The 16271-nt window shown below is 46.7% G+C and overlaps 1 non-coding gene across 1 annotated transcript; it reads right to left on the reverse strand.

Moving 5' to 3' along the window:
• Positions 1-15411: 15411 nt before the first annotated feature.
• Positions 15412-15493, reverse strand: TRNAS-GCU. The gene has a single exon. It is a non-coding gene; the product is annotated as a tRNA-Ser (tRNA).
• Between the last annotated feature and the right edge of the window lie 778 nt (positions 15494-16271).

The following is a 16271-nucleotide window of genomic DNA, read 5'->3' on the forward strand; positions in this document are numbered from 1 at the left end:
TGGTTGCAACCCATGTTCTATATGGTCCCCATTTATATCAATAACGTCACACCCCCAACGCAAAATTGATGCAGGAAGGGATGACAAAACATCGCTGACTGCATCCCAAGAGCCCCCTTTCCTTGGGTTTGTCTCACTGCAGCTAGTGTTGGGCTAGAGGCTGTACCAGTGTATAACCGAAATGGTTTATCAAAGTCATGTTCAATAACATGAATGAATCTCTTTACAAACTCAAGGTATAACTTGGTTAGCTTTTGCAGCATGGTTCCTGTATGTTTCATGTGATCTTGCCAAGAGCTAAAGAAAACAGCTACTTTATCCATACCAGCTTTGGCCAATGTTTTGAACCCAATTAACATTAAACCAATGTAGATATTGATGTTGTTCATAGTACAGGACTCTTGGCATTTAGCCATGAAAGCAATATGGTCGTGTGCCTCAGTTTCCCCTTTCACACAGCACAACAGTTCTGGAATGTATTTTCCCCTGTGAAACGTTCCAATACTGTTTATAGGCATTAACTGTGAAACATCAGTATAGCAAGGCCCTTTAACATAAAGTGTGTTTTCATGTATTCCTTTCAACATGTTTAAGGGATTTTCCAAAAGATTAGGCACATTGTACATTGTTACAGTTCTTGGCAATAGCAACACATTAGTTACAAAAATTAGCATTAGCAATAACAACAAATTCATTGCAAGTGTCCATTTACAATTATGTTTGTCATGCCCCACCCTTGGCTCAATACCATTGGAGTTTGGGCATTTTAGGGTTAACCTGTGGCTTCCCTTTGCAAAATTCAGTCTTCTCTTTCCTTCTGGATTAAACCCTGTCTTCTCTTGCTTAACAGAATTCACTGGCTGATGGGGTGGGCCCTCTGTGCTAACAGCTATTAGCAAGTCCTTCTTCTCCCTGCCAGCCAAGTAATTCGCATCAACACAGACACTAGCTTTTAACTTCTTAGCTGCTATGGATTCCACGGCTGGACTTTGTCTTACAGAGATACCACACCAATTCAAAGGGTCTGAGGGTGAGAGCTGGCTTGCTCTCCCCTGCCTCCTCAAGCATTCAGCCATAAAACTGTTCTGCTTTGAAACACCAGTAACTGAATCTGTCCTCAGATCCTGAAGCACAGACTGCTCACTTACAGATTCAGCATGGAGACATTCCTGTCCCAACACCATTGTCTCCCCAACAAGCTGGCCACACAAAGCCTTGTGGTTATAGGGCCGCTCAACTTCCTTAACAGCTTCTACTCCACCTGAGACCTTTTCAAAGCTGCCCACACTGGATCTCTCAAAAGGAAAGTCAGTGGATCCATTCACAACAGAAAATTTCTGGCTGTTAGGAACTGAAACTTTCTTGACTAAATCACTTTTACACCCTTCAGTTGCAGTAAACTGCTTGCACAGGCTACCATGAGGATTCCTTTCCCTAGGAGCTTCTCTAAGCAGCAATTCACCCCTCTCAGAAATTCTGCCCTTCCCCTCTTCACCTAGGGCTTGCTCTAAAGGAACACTTCCCTGAGCAACCACAGATGCTTTCTGGGTCTCACTTACATTCAGAATCACCTTAGGCCCAACAGGCGGATTTCTACACAATCCCCTTTTAGGCACACCTACAGACTTTCTAGATAACAGGTCAGAAGCAGTCTCCTTCCCTTGGCCATGAACAAGTTCAGGAATCTTTTCCTTCTTGCTACAAGTTGTCAAACTGTCAGTAGGTAACACAATTAAATCACCTTCATGCTCTCCTTGTGCCCTGGCTAGGGTATCACCCTGATCAGACAGAGTTGCTACACCCTTTTCCAACCACACATTAGCAACTGGCAAACTACAAGCACCAGAACTGTCTGGTCTTTGGGACCTTGCTATGACACTAACTGGATGCAACCTAGTTACAGTGCCATTCTTCCCAGCAGACACAAACTCGGGACTATTCCCTTCCTGGGCTTTAGCTGTATTTACAACCAACTCCGAGACAACTGAATCACCCTCAACCATCACAGGCTGGAAGGCCCCTTCTGTCTGCTCCACAGACACAGAAGAGCCGGAGACACATTCTCCTTCACCAGACACACAGCTTGGGATTTCACTTCCCTTGTCCCAGCACACAGGGCTGTTCACAGACAACTGCTTGGAGACTGGGGTAGCTTCCTCCATAGGCAAGTCAATACTCCTGACAGACACAGGCACATTCCCTCCACTGTCACATTTCTCCACACAGGAAACAGGTAAGGGATATGGACACTCATTTTCCACTATCCCTCCCTTCCCAAACTGCTGATTAGACAAAGCCATCAGCTCACAAGGCTGCCTAGGCTCCTCCAAACTTTCCCTACCAGGCCCATTGCCTCTCCCAACAGATAAGCTGCTGCTCTTTTCACTACACTGAGCTACCTTTAGCAAATCACAGTTACCCATTTCAGGTTTACTTCTACAAGCTGCACTAGCCACCAATCCATTACCCATTACAAATTTACCCTCTCCTTCCTCAGTTAGGGATTTAACCTGAGAAACATTTTCCTCCCCAATGAGATCTTTCTGCTCTTGATCTAACTCCAGATTTCCTTCTGAGACATCAGACAGACATTCAGAAACTTCATTCCCAGACACACTGCTTTTTTGCACAGACAAACCTTTGGAGCAACCCTCCTCAGGCAAATCATTGCTCACACTAGACACAGGTTTAAGATCATTCCTCTCCTGTGACTGGCTACCTGGACTGAACAAAGCTTTAACATTTTCCCCAATTAAAAGATCTTTAGGCAATAACTTCCTGACGCCAGCTATCACTTCATGCTGAGCCCCATTCCACTCAAGGTGGATTCTGGCTAAAGGCACACGGACAGTAAACTCACAGAGGATCACAACATTCACACTCTGATTTGGTAAATAATCTTCCTCTTTGACCAGATCTGCTTTAACAAGAGTGATGTTAGAAGCCATAATTTGCCCTAAACAGCTTTTACCATTGACTTTTACACACTCCATGAATTTTCCATTACCATTCCCATCCATAGCACTAGCACAATTTATGGGGCCACCCCCTACTGAACCCACAGTAACAGCATTGACATAAAAGGTGGCATTGTTGGGGTACATTTGGTTACCCCCAGACAACTGCTCAGAGTTATACAACATACCAACATTGTTACAAACTGGACTTTCAAGAGGATACAGTCTCTGCTGTTCTTCCATTGCTTTTTTGACTTGGAGTTGGAGTCTAGCTGTCTCCTGTTGCATCTGTCGAGTTTTCTCCTCAGGAGCCAGCAGCTCCAGACGCCTCTTACGAGCTTTTTCTTCTCTCTTAGCAACTTCTTTCTTTCTCTCATCAGCCTCTTTCTCCATTCGAATTTCTGCCAGTTCTTGCTCATAATCAAACCGCAGGCTGTCTCTCAAGGCTTGCAGTTTCCTTGCTTTTCCTGATGCTTTCTGTCTCATGGTCACTGATCTTTAACCAACCAAACTCTCAATCCCAAAGTTAAAATTTGGATAGCGTGGGGTTCTGACCCAAAGCTTAATTGACCTGGTTCTGTGGATCCAAGCACGACTATGCCACTGTGACGGAGCGATTCTGGCGGGACCCAACTGAGAGTGCCAAATCAGGACCAATTGCTCAAACAGGGCAGTTACAGCCCTAGGCTGGGGTTTTTCCACCTCTAAGGCAAACCAAACCAGCCAGACAAAAAGGACTTTGGTCTCACCCCACTGGCTAACCACAAGTCACGCAAGCAATTTCCTTAGACACTCCAGTCTCCCAGCATCACCACCAGTGCACTCGTCCTGGGGATGAATGGTTATGAAAACCAACACCCCAATAAAAGAAAAAGGTTCCCTCGATCCCAAAGGACCAAGCCCCAGACCCAGGTCAATATACACATCAGATCTTACCCACAAATCACGCTGTTGCCAATCCTTTAGAATCTAAAATCTAAAGGTTTATTTACAAAGGGAAAAAGGTAGAGATGAGAGGTAGAATTGGTTAAATGGAATCAATTACATACAGTAATGGCAAAGTTCTTAGTTCAGGCTTGCAGCAGTGCTGGAGTAAACTGCAGGTTCAGATTAAGTCTCTGGAATACATCCCCCACTGGGATGGGTCGTTCAGTCCCTTGTGTAAAGCTTCAGTTTGTAGCAAAGTCCCTCCAGAGGTCAAAAGCAGGATTGAAGACAAGATGGAGATGAGGCATTAGCCTTATATAGACTTTTCCAGGTGTAAGAATCCCTTTGTCTTCACTGTGGAAAATTACAGCAAAATGGAGCCTGGAGTCACATGGGCCAGTCCCTGCATACTTTGCTGAGTCACAAGGCATGTCTGCCTTCTCTCCATGGGTCAATTGTGTAGCCGATGGCCCTTAATGGGCCATCAAGCCAGCTAGGCAGGGCTAACATCAGCTTGTCTGGGATCTTTCCCAGAAGCAGAGCATAATACAAAATACAGACAGTACAGAGCCAATACTTATAACTTCAACTACAAAATGATACACAGACATACAGACAGCATAATCATAACCAGCAACCCAGAACCTGGTCTTAGACACCTTATATGACCCCCTTCACTTAAGATTTGGTGCCACTACAGGACCTTGGTTGCAACCCATGTTCTATATGGTCCCCATTTATATCAATAACGTCACACCTGTTTAGAAGGTAAGAGCCTCCTCGAGGTTTGAAACCTGTTCAGTCTGATCCATCTGGTGACGGTTGAATTCTAGACATGGAAAACAGGAGCTTAAGGAGGCAGAATTTTATTGCGCACCTGGGATTTTGTCCCTCAGAATCACTGTGGACATTAGGGTTTGTCCTTTTTGTTTCCCCTTTTCCTCCATCCCTCCCTCCCTCCTTTCTCTTCGTTTCTTGCTTTTTTTGTCCTTTCTCCTGTTCCCCTCCCAACACCAGGAGGGAGGGGTGTGTGTGTGTGTGTGTGTGTGTGTGTTGCGGGGGAGTGCTCTGCAGCTCCCACTGTGGGAAGTCCACCCAAAAATGTGGGGCTGAAAGAGTGCTCGGGCAGTGATCCCCACCAGTGACCTGAGCCATCCTTTGGGCTCTCTGGTGAGAACCCTCAGCCTCCCGTCCTCAGTCTCTACCCTGATTGGCTGAGCAGGGGGTTATTGACAGGGAGGAGACTCTGGTCCTTGTTGGTATCTTTTAAGACCAAAGAAATAAGTCAGAACCAGTTCTGTGTTTGATTAATTTTGCGGCTTCTCTGCATTAATGGTCTCTGAGCAGTTCATGATTCTCTCTAACATTGCAGTTCTCCTCAAATACTTGCTGAATAATTACTGTTACTGTTGTTGGTCTGGACCTCATCTGAGAGCACTTTATTCAGGTCATTCAGTGTGTGAAATTCAAGATCCAAAGGTTAGTTTGAAAATCAGGGCTCTTGGGTCCTATTCCCAACTCTGCCACTGACTGGCCGTGTGACCTAAGACAAGTCAATTCTCCTTTCTCAGCCTTAGCTTCTCTCTCTTTCGAGTAGGGATAATAATGATCCGCTCTTACCTAGCTCAACACACTCACTCTTCCCCAGCACACACACTGTCTCTCCCCAGAACACAAACAGTCTCTACCCCGCCACGCACACTGCAGTTGAAAAGCAGCTGGCAATCTAGTAAGGTGCCCATGGAACGGTGGGATAGAGAAACCTGCATCATGTGATGCTGTACCATCCCGTGAGGCATTGCAAACCCTTCCCAAAACACCCTGCAGCCAGTTGCACAGTGGGATAGTTACCCACAGTGCACTGCTCTCTGTGGCCATCCAAGAACTGCTAGCATGGATGTGCTCTGGTGACACAAGGGGCATAGGGAGGACATTCAATAGCTGTTTAGTTAAAACACTTTAACTAAAGCAGCAATGCCAGGGGGTTGGTGGCTCCTTTCTTTCCTCACCCTGGAGTAAACTCAGCTTTTTATTTCCATTCTTGATGTTTCATGGAATAACAACAGACGACTGAAGAAAGACGTGGACAGGGTGGGTCTCAGGGGAGAGGCAGAGAGGTTCGAGCGGTGGGCAGAGCAGGTCTCGGAGGTGGGGGCAGTGGGCAGGGCAGGTCTCAGGGGAGGGGCAGAGAGGTGGGGGCAGTGGGCAGGGCAGGTCTCCAGGGAGAGGCACAGAGGTGTGGGTGGTGGGCAGGGTGGGTTGTAGGGACGGGTCAGCGAGGTGGCGGTGGCGGCTGGTGGGCAGACCTTGTGGTAGGGGGTGGAGAGGCACGAGCAGGAGGCAGGAAGGCCTTGGGGGAGGAGGGGAGCGAGCGAAAGGTGGCTCAGCCGTCCTCAGCCAAAGAGGAAGAGCAGGGGGTGGGAAGTGGCCAAACAGGAGCAAGGGGGGAGCACAGGGGGGGCCTCAGAGAGAGGAGAAGGGTGGAGGGGGCAGTGCCATGGTCTGGGCACCAATGGGCCCCCCACTTCTAGGGAGCTTCCAGCGCTCACACCCAGCCTCCCCAAATGCAAGAGCCATGGGCCACCTATTCGCTTCATCTTCACTAACCAAGCCCCTCCACAAGCTATGTTGAAGGGAGAAGCCCTCCTGTTGGCACAGCACTATCTGCACCGGTGTTGGTGCCACTAGGCCTGGGTAAACCAAAGTTGTGACTTTGGGCCTGAAGTGAACCAAAGTTCTTACATGCTGTGAACTTTAACCAGCCTAAGATGCTAACAGACTGCAAGCAAAATGTGTAGCTGTCAGCAATCTCCGCTTGCAAATGTAGGAGTTTGGAATAGCAGAAGCGGCGGGGAGGAGGGGGAGAGGGGGAAGGAAAATCTGTATGCGTTTGTTCTGTGAAGGCCATAGATAAGCTTGTGCATGAGAACCTTTTCTAACACGCTGAAATGTAATACCTAATGTAGCTGCTGCTGGGAAGGGAGGGGTGAGGGGGAAAACCGAACAAAAGGCTTACACAAACAAGTGGGGTATAAATGCTGGGACCCCGCCTGCGCGCGGGTGTGCAGGATTTGAGAATGCTATTCTCCCTGACACCTTATTTGGGGCTCAAATAAACCTGGTTTTGCTTCTCCACCCTGGTGTGATAATTAGTGCGACGCACACCGGGCAACGAATCCCGCTGTTGCTCCGCCTTGGGCTCTTTGAGTCGGCAACAGTTTTGGCGTCCCTGGGTGGGCTCGAGGCAAAATTGTGCCTTGCCCGGACTCCTCCAATGGCCGGTGGACGATGGTCACAGCCGATGCCTAGCGCGCACTGGTGTCTTTACCGGGGGCCTCGGCAGAGACACGTCAGGCTGACCTTGGAGGACACAACGGTGCAACGCACTCAGATAGTGGAGAAGCAGCTGCGGGCGACGGTGAGGAACCGGTCCTGTGGAGAAGGTAGGAACAGTCCAGTGGTGTGGACTTTTGCCTGAGGCTGGGGACGCCCAGCCGTTGTAATTCCCACTAGACAAGAGAGCGTCCTATAGTGGGTCAAGGGCAAGCCCGTGGTATGGGGCAGGAACAGAGTACAGGCAGGGTATGGTGTACACCCTTAGAATGCATTCTGATGAATTGAAGAGTGTTTGAATCAGATCCAATGACTAAAAGTGAACTGAAAAGATTTTGTACAGTAGACTGGCCTCAGTATCAGCTAGAGAGCCAGGAAAGGTGGCCACCAGAAGGATCACTTAATTACAACATGATCCTTCAATTATTTCTGTTTTGTCAGCGAATGGGTAGCTTCTGAAGCTGTTTGTATGTAGAGCTCTTGTAAAAATCCCTCATCATATGCCCCAGAGCTGCACTGGGAGGAGAACTGTCCGTGGGAATGTCTGTCTCTGCTGGGCTCATGCCATTTGAATTTATTGACTGTGCAGCAAGATAAAATGCATCGTGGTAATAGGAAACAATGGCCTTGGTGTGTGTGTGTGTGTGTATACCTGTGTGAGTGTTCGTTGCTGGAAGACGCCCAGATTGCCCTGTGAAGCGATTGCTAATGATCAGGAGTAGTCTAACGCAAGCCCAGTAACTAGTGGATCTTTAGGAGATCCAACCCACGGTGGGCTGACTCAGCCTGGCATTGTCCGGCGAGGAAGCTGCCTGGGTCTAGGAATGTGTGAACCCATCTTCCCTCCCCCCCCTTCCTTTCCGTGTGGGCTACTGACAGTCTGATCATCTCATTGGATGCAATTAGAGTATACGGCGCTGTGTCTCCCAGAGACTAGCCGACGCTCTTTGCTGAAAGGGGATGTAGGAAAGTCAGTCATCCTTGTTAGTCTCCCCTGTGTGACTGTTCTGTAGGGAGAGATTCTTAGTTTATGAGCCGCTAGTGCGGACAGGGTACCCTCTCTGTGTGTGCAAGTGGAAAGTGGGTAAAGGGACAGTCTAAAAATTCTTCCTCACCCCCTAAGGGTACCCCAGCATGTTCCATGTACGTACATTATGGTCCTAAAACCTGCAGGTATTTAGAGAATTGGAATCTTCACATGTGTGAAAATCCATCTAAACAGTGCCCATTAGAAGGTATCTTCAATCTAGATAAGATCATATATCTCAGAGGAGCTTTTAATCACAAAGAAAAGCCTCTGACACAGTGTGAGCAATTTGTCTAGGAACGGGTTAATTTGAAACTCGGCTAACCCCAGAGATAAAGAGAGAGCTGCTCTGCTACAAGGTCAAGAGCCAGCACACAGACTATGCTAAGTAAAATTGCTTTCAGCCCCAGCTGGTTGTGGAAAATAAACAGAGGCAAACCAAGGGTAGTATAAGTTACAGAACTGAGATTGCATTTGCAAAGCTTAACGGTTCAGTGAGATCCAACAGTTTTTGCAACCCTGAAGCCGGACAGGCAGCTGACCTGAACTGGAATCTCTGAAAGAGACGCCGCAGGAGATTCCAGGGTGTAAAAGAACAGCCATCCCAAGAGTGGAAGCATGTTGGAAATGCTGGACAAGCTGTATACAGGATAATCTCCCGTCCACCTATTTCCCTTCTCTGAACATTATACACAGACATGCCAGTCTGGATATGTGTAAGTATTAAAGTGGCTTAAGGCTTGGAGCATTCATATTTTTTCCTGAGTGATGTGGGAGTGTTCCCAATACTTTCCATTGTTGTTTTATTATTTTTAATGAAGCTTTAAAATTTGGATATATGGTGTGATTTCTCTACCCCCCCCCCCAGTCCTGCAATGTCAGTTTGATCACCTGACATAAGGGATAATTGGTAACAGAAATTTGTCAGTTTGGTGAGCAATAGAGAATTGGGGAGCCCTGTAGAATTTACACCATCTGTTTTACCCTTGTTATTTTATGTTTGCTTTGTTTGGTATTGTTTGGTATTATATAATAAGGATTGTATGGTTAAAGGTGAGCCCTAATAGAATAAGGAAACACTATCTGGTTTTGGTGCACTATCTAGTTTTAGCTCTGTTCTGTTTAACCGGTTACTGTTGGTTTTTCTGCTCTGTTCATTTGGGCGTTGGGTGTGTGGGCGGAACTGAACTTCTCGTTCGTAATTCCTCAGGGTGGAAGCCATGTGTGCGATGAAGCTCTGAGGTTGTATTGAGATAATTCTGTCCCGCCCCCTGTGACGGACAATGTAATAGAAGTGGAAAAATCTGGCTTTGACTGTAATTTTCTCTGCTCTCTGTGTAATTTTCTTTTCTGTTTAAGTGTCAGCAGACAAATGAGTGGGTCTCTGGGTAGACCCCCAAAGGAGTTTGGATTGTGTGTTAAGTAAATGGCCTTTACCCAATGGCCGTGTATTTTTGCCAGGTGGCAAGCCTTACTAGGGAGGACTTGAGTAGTTTTGGGAGTAAAATGTTTTAGGGAAAAGACCAGAAGGGTGGGGGCTAGTTGTGAAGCCCACCCTCCTAGCTAAACTGGTAATGGAATAAGTTTGTGTCCAGGATAGGGACAATTCAGCGAGAAAAGCAGGATCGGGCCCAGGCGAGGCAGGCAACAGAGAGATGGGAAAACAGGTTGGAAACTTTTAAGGGTGTAGTGGAAGAAGGAGTAAGTGAGTATAAGCATGGAAATTTCAAATACTCAGGAGGATATTTGAAATGGTGATTTGAATTGGTAAGTGGCTGCTGAAGGAAAAAGCAAGTGATTTAAGGGAGGAGCATGTGATTTTTAAGGGAAAGTGAAAAGTTAACTCTTTAGTTGCTGGAGGGAACAGCAGTTGAACTTTGTAAAAATGCTAAAGAGAAGTTTTTGGTGTCTTTGAAATGTTTGTAAATAAATTCAGGCAAAGAAAATATGGGGTAATTCTCCTGAATTAACAAGAGTATTCGTATATTTTAAGTAATGATTGACTGCCCAGAAGGGGTAGACTTTTGCTTTGTCTTTCAGATAATCAAAGAAAACTAATGCCAGCTGAACAGCATTCAACATATCATGCATTTACTGACAGAGTAACAATTATGTTTTGTGTTCTATGTTCTGTCTTGTGGTGTCTGTCTCAAGTGGCCAGAATTGTTGTGTTTAATATTTTTATGGGATGATCTAATTTAAAATCAAGTGGCAGTGTTAAATTGAAATGCAGATACTTGTTTTGTTCAATTTAGAATACAAAGTGTTTGGATATATCAGAAAAATGTGATATACTAAAGTCTAATACATTTTCCTAAGTAAGAGAAAGAAACTTTATTAGCCAAATCTTTTAATTGAGAATTGTTATTAAAATTTGCATACTAACAGTCTTTGAAAGCAAGGACATGGAAAGTTAACCCACTCCCCATATTGTACATGGGATCCTTCTGGCTACCTCAGACTTCTAGCCAGAGGGCTGGGATGGTGGAAAGCTATTGGACTAGAGGTTATATTAAGTGAACTCATCAAAGTGGGTGTGCTTGTCCTGGCCTGTTGTTCTAAAGCTCTGTAATAAGGTTATTTTATTAAAAGGGTATATGTGGCATACATTAAATAAGACTAATGTACTGTGTATGTGTTTATTGTTAACAAAAGGTGTATAAGTAAAAGTTTCCTTTATAGGTTAAAGAAAAAAATGGGAAAAGGAAAAAGAATGAGTTAACTGAAGAAAAAAATAATAGCTAACATGCTAAAATAAACTGGCCAAGATTTGTGCTGAGACAAACTTAAAGTGGCCAGATGCCCTTCCTTTGGCACTAATAAATATAAGAACCATTACTTGGCTAAAAACCAGAAAAAGGGGGGACTTAAATTTGCCCATGCAACTATAAAATTTGTAAAATCTGCAAAGACACTAATGCAATGTGTTAGGTTTTTTTTTTTCTCACAGGTGAAGAAGAAACAACCCAAAGATCCTAGCAGCCCTACCATTCCTAGGAACCAGAAGACTGGGTCTACATAAAGATCCATCAACGAAAGACTGCCTTGGCTCCACGCTGGAAAGGCCCTTTCCAAGTCCTGTCTACCAACACTGCTGTGAAGTGCCAAAGACTGACTGCTTGGACCCAGGATTCTCACTCTGCAAAAAGACCCCTCCACATCAGAAGAATTTTCCTATTGATGATTAGCCTATTCTTTCTTCTAGTTCTACTGTGCTTCTGGACAGCTTCTGGACAACCTCTCCCTTGTCCACTGACAGACCAACTGTGCCTTTAGACTTTTCTAGAAAAAGCAAAGCCATTACAGGGTGATATGTGCTGGAAACCTCTCCCCTGTAGGATGCTAAACCACAATTGTTTTGGGAAAGAAGAAGAAACACTCACTCCACTGACATTGCCAAAGTCCAGGAATTCCTGACTAAAAGGACATTGAGAACTGACCCTGGTGAAGAAACAAAGAATTGTACACTGGCAAGAAAGAAATTTATGGGACCCATGATTGGGAATGTGGTGTTAATTGACTTTTGGGGTTTAATCTACAGGCTGTGCCCTGTGTTTTGGATAAATCCTTCAGTATGTATTGCCCTCCTAATTGGATTTTAAATGACATTGCCCTTATCAAGTTTTCAAATCACTTCTACATACCCAGATTGCTCACAAGGGGATGCCATTAGATTAGCACAACAGAGGGCCTGGGTTATTTCCTCTGGAAAGAAAGAGAATTGAGCAGATCCCTGTGGGCTAGGGCCAATATCTTAAAAGACAAGAACATAATAAGAAATTGGGCCAACTAGAAAAGGCTACTAGCCTTATTTTTGAAACTCAGCTATCTTAAATACAGGCTGGAGTTGGTGAGTTACATGTCATTTCAGCCCTTAGTTCTATAACCCAGAAGTTACTGACAGAGATGGTATTGCATATCACTGAGGCTGGGAAGGTATTGCAGTGGGATCTAGACCAGACTTGGCCCACTGCCCTTACAGATGCATCAGGAGTACCATCTGATCTGTGGTCATGAAGACATACTTGGACACTTTCTGGATGGAAGTGGGGACATTCACAGTGCTCCTTCCAAGCATATGGACCGGTTAGGGTGGGTGTGGTTCCCACATACCGAATCCTGCTGGGTCCATGGGGAGCATGCATATGGGACTGAATTATTCACCGAGACATCTGGGAAATTAAACCACTTGGTATACCTACCTGATTTATAGTCAGTGTCCCAATCCCTTAGTTGTTAAATGAACATTCCACTCTTTTGTCCATGCATTCATTCCTGGGTTGGGGGTAACTAAGCTCAAAAGAGCAGTTGTACATATATCTGTAAAGCTTCATTGTTTTTTTGTTTTTAAGTTTGAGAAAACTCGCCAAAAGTTTGTTGAGTATTCTCAAAGGGGGGAATTGTTGGTGCCACTAGGCCTGGGTAAACCAAAGTTGTGACTTTGGGCCTGAAGTGAACCAAAGTTCTTACATGCTGTGAACTTTAACCAGCCTAAGATGCTAACAGACTGCAAGCAAAATGTGTAGCTGTCAGCAATCTCCGCTTGCAAATGTAGGAGTTTGGAATAGCAGAAGCGGCGGGGAGGAGGGGGAGAGGGGGAAGGAAAATCTGTATGCGTTTGTTCTGTGAAGGCCATAGATAAGCTTGTGCATGAGAACCTTTTCTAACACGCTGAAATGTAATACCTAATGTAGCTGCTGCTGGGAAGGGAGGGGTGAGGGGGAAAACCGAACAAAAGGCTTACACAAACAAGTGGGGTATAAATGCTGGGACCCCGCCTGCGCGCGGGTGTGCAGGATTTGAGAATGCTATTCTCCCTGACACCTTATTTGGGGCTCAAATAAACCTGGTTTTGCTTCTCCACCCTGGTGTGATAATTAGTGCGACGCACACCGGGCAACGAATCCCGCTGTTGCTCCGCCTTGGGCTCTTTGAGTCGGCAACAGTGGGGTTAGGCTGATATAATTGCATTGCTTAGGGAGGTAAATTTTTTACACCCCTGAGTAATGTAGTTACACCGATCTAATTTTGTAGTGTAGACCTGTCCAAAGAACCTTGGGAGTAAAACTACCCCTGCTCCTCTGCTTTACTGAATCCAAACACAAGCAAAGCTTGTCAGGCCCAGATGGAGGTTGGCAGAGAGTCAGGTGTGTGCAGACATGATCCCTTCAGCAGCTGTAGGCACCATGGCTTAGCTGGCTAAAACCACTGTTTTGTATACAGGGGATCCTGGGTTCAAGTTCCAGTGGTACCTTACTGAGTTGCTTTTGGGGCACCTGGTATTGGCTACTGTCAGAAGACAAGATTCAGAGCTAGATGGATCTTCGGTCTAGCCTAGTGTGGTTTTTCTTCTGGTTTAAATTACACTCACAGGCACTGATGATAGAGTTACTGAAAGTTTGGGAGTTAGGAGCTGATAGGTCAGTGGTCCGGTCCCCTCACAGATGACCCCATCCCTCTGGAACAGGGGCAGGTCTGAGCTCTCACACCAAATGCTCATTGTGGCTGCCAGAATCTGTGGGCAGCTCGTTTCGTTTATGCCGAGGGTTGAGTCCTGTTTTGTGCACTGTCTGAGAATGAAAATCCTAAACCGCCCTTTGAAATAACAAAAGCAGCAGGACGAGTTTCTGTCCCTGCCCCAGAGCAGACAGACCAATGGAGAAATGCCATGAGTCCAGGGTAATACTCCCCTGCGGTTTTACCATTTCCACTTGCTAAATTCCCTCCCAACCTTCTGGGCTCCTGGAGCAGGGGACTGAGCCTGAGCCGAGACACGGACACTGCAACTTTACAGCCCAAGCCGCATGACCCTGATTAATGTAACACGGGCCAGTCATGGGTGTTTCATTGCACTGGAGACGTAACCTAATGTTATGTCTGCACCGTGATTAAAACACCCAGGGCACCTGTCGCAAAGCCCGGTCAGCTGACTCAGGGTTATGGGGCTTGGGCTGCAAGACTATAAAATTACAGTGCAGACATATGGGCTTGAGCCCAACCTCTGAGACCCCACGAGGGGTGAGGGTTTCCGAACCCAGGCTTCAGTGTAAACAGAAATATCTGCACCACAGTTTTTAGCCTCTCAGCTTTAGCTTCATGAGCCCAAGTCAGATGGTCCAGGCCAGCCGTGCTGCCATCTTTATCCCAGGAGAGATGGACTCTAAGGGTATGTCTCCACTGCAGTGTCAGCCCAGGGGTGGCACGCTGTGCTCAAAGCAGCACCCTGGAAGCCCCATATTCACCAGTCTCATATAATGATGATACGGTTTGTACAAAGTCTGCCTGGTGAGGTATCATTTCAAAAGTCTTGGTCTGTTGAACATTACTATTGTGTTGGATTGTGTGTGTAGCATTGGCTGGGAAGTTTTGCTCTGTGTGTGTGACTGAGATGAGGTTGGGAAATGCCCACCACCAGCCTTTCAGGTGTGACAATGGAGGAGCCAGACCCGCTGCTGGCCCATTGAAGGGATCCACACTCCCAAGGACTATCCCAGGAGCCGTGTACAATGCAGACTTCTCCGAGATAGCACAGCGACAATGGACACTGCTTGACTCACATCTTAGCAAAGGGACTTCCTAGCAAGTTGGAAGAAACTATGAAAGGGGGGTAGAGACATTAGGAGTTGGCCTCTCTCCCCCACAACTCAACAGCTGGAAATACACCTGGATGACAAAACTGATTCAGAAATCAGAAGAGAATAATAATAGTACATTCAAACCAAAGTCCCCAAACAGACTAGTAGTGGTTTCTCAGCAGAAATTTTTCAGTTTGGGGAATTTTGTTTTCTCAACCAGACTTTGCCAAGGGAAGCAGAGAGAAAATGGTTGAGTTGTCTCCTTCAGAACAGCTTGGCCTAGACACTAGCTCTGCTTCACTGTTGTGGCCTTGCTCAGGTTGGGGGTATTTTAATTATTTGGGGAGGTCCCAGGGTGTTTGTGGGGAGATTATGAGGCTGTTCCCTTTTGAGATAAAAGCTAAGAAATGCCGGACTAGAGAATTTTTTCTAGAAATCTGGGATTTAGACATTTTATTTGAAGCAAGGGGTGGGGGGGGGGAACTGAGATTCTGAGAAGGTTTTTGTTTGCAAGAAGCAACATTGTTTGATCTGTCATTGTACCAAGGGGGGAGATGATTGTCTATAAAGGAGAGTTAAGACTAAATGCAGCTGATGAGGATGGGATTTGAACCCATGCATGCAGAGAACAATGGATTAGCAGTCCATCACCTTAACCACTCGGCCACCTCATCTGAGCTGCTAAGACAGGGACAGGAGGAGAAATCAAAGTCCGGCAGAGATAGGGCCACTAAGGAGTTTTTAAATACTAAGCAGAAGCAGGGGCTGAATGAGCTCCCCCCTCACATCTAGTGATGAGCTGTGGGAAGACTTCAGGAACAGGCCGTGTTTGCACAGACACCCCTACTCTGCCTAGCTATGCAGCATGATGGGGCCGCTTCCCCAAAATGACCAGTTTGGGATGGTGGTGGGTTGCAAATCACTTTAGGATTGAGTGCAATGAAATGTTATTCTCCTTCCTGTACGAGTGAAGGGCAGCAGAACGTACCTAGGCCGTCCTGACGGAGGGGTGGGTGGGTGAGGAATCGCTTTCATTGGACTGCAGAGAAGTGATTGAGGACGTCACCCTAACCCAGTGGTCCCCAAACATTTCACACTGCGCCCTCGTATCCATGGCTGTGGCCCCTCGGAAGCCGCGGTCGAGAACCGGGGCTGGCAGTGGGGCCGTTACTTGCTGGGGAGAGGGGTGCGGATGGGGGTCAGGGGGTCGAGGCCGGGCTGGGAGCCAGGGGCCCAGGCTGAGGGTGGGGTTGGGGAAGAGCTGGGGCTGAGTGGGGCTCCCTCCCTGCCCTCCATGGGGGCTGGCTCAGGCCCTGAGGTGCCCCCATCAATCTTCCTCTGTGTCCCCCTAGGAGTCACGCCCCACATTTTGGGGACCACTGAACCCTACTCGCTAAGCAGGGGCTAGTGATGCCAAAGCCCAGGGAAAGGGAGAACAAGTGCGGGGGACCC

Source organism: Mauremys mutica, unplaced genomic scaffold (assembly GCF_020497125.1).
Source record: "Mauremys mutica isolate MM-2020 ecotype Southern unplaced genomic scaffold, ASM2049712v1 000909F_np12_subseq_1:113575_obj, whole genome shotgun sequence".
NCBI lineage: Eukaryota > Metazoa > Chordata > Testudines > Geoemydidae > Mauremys > Mauremys mutica.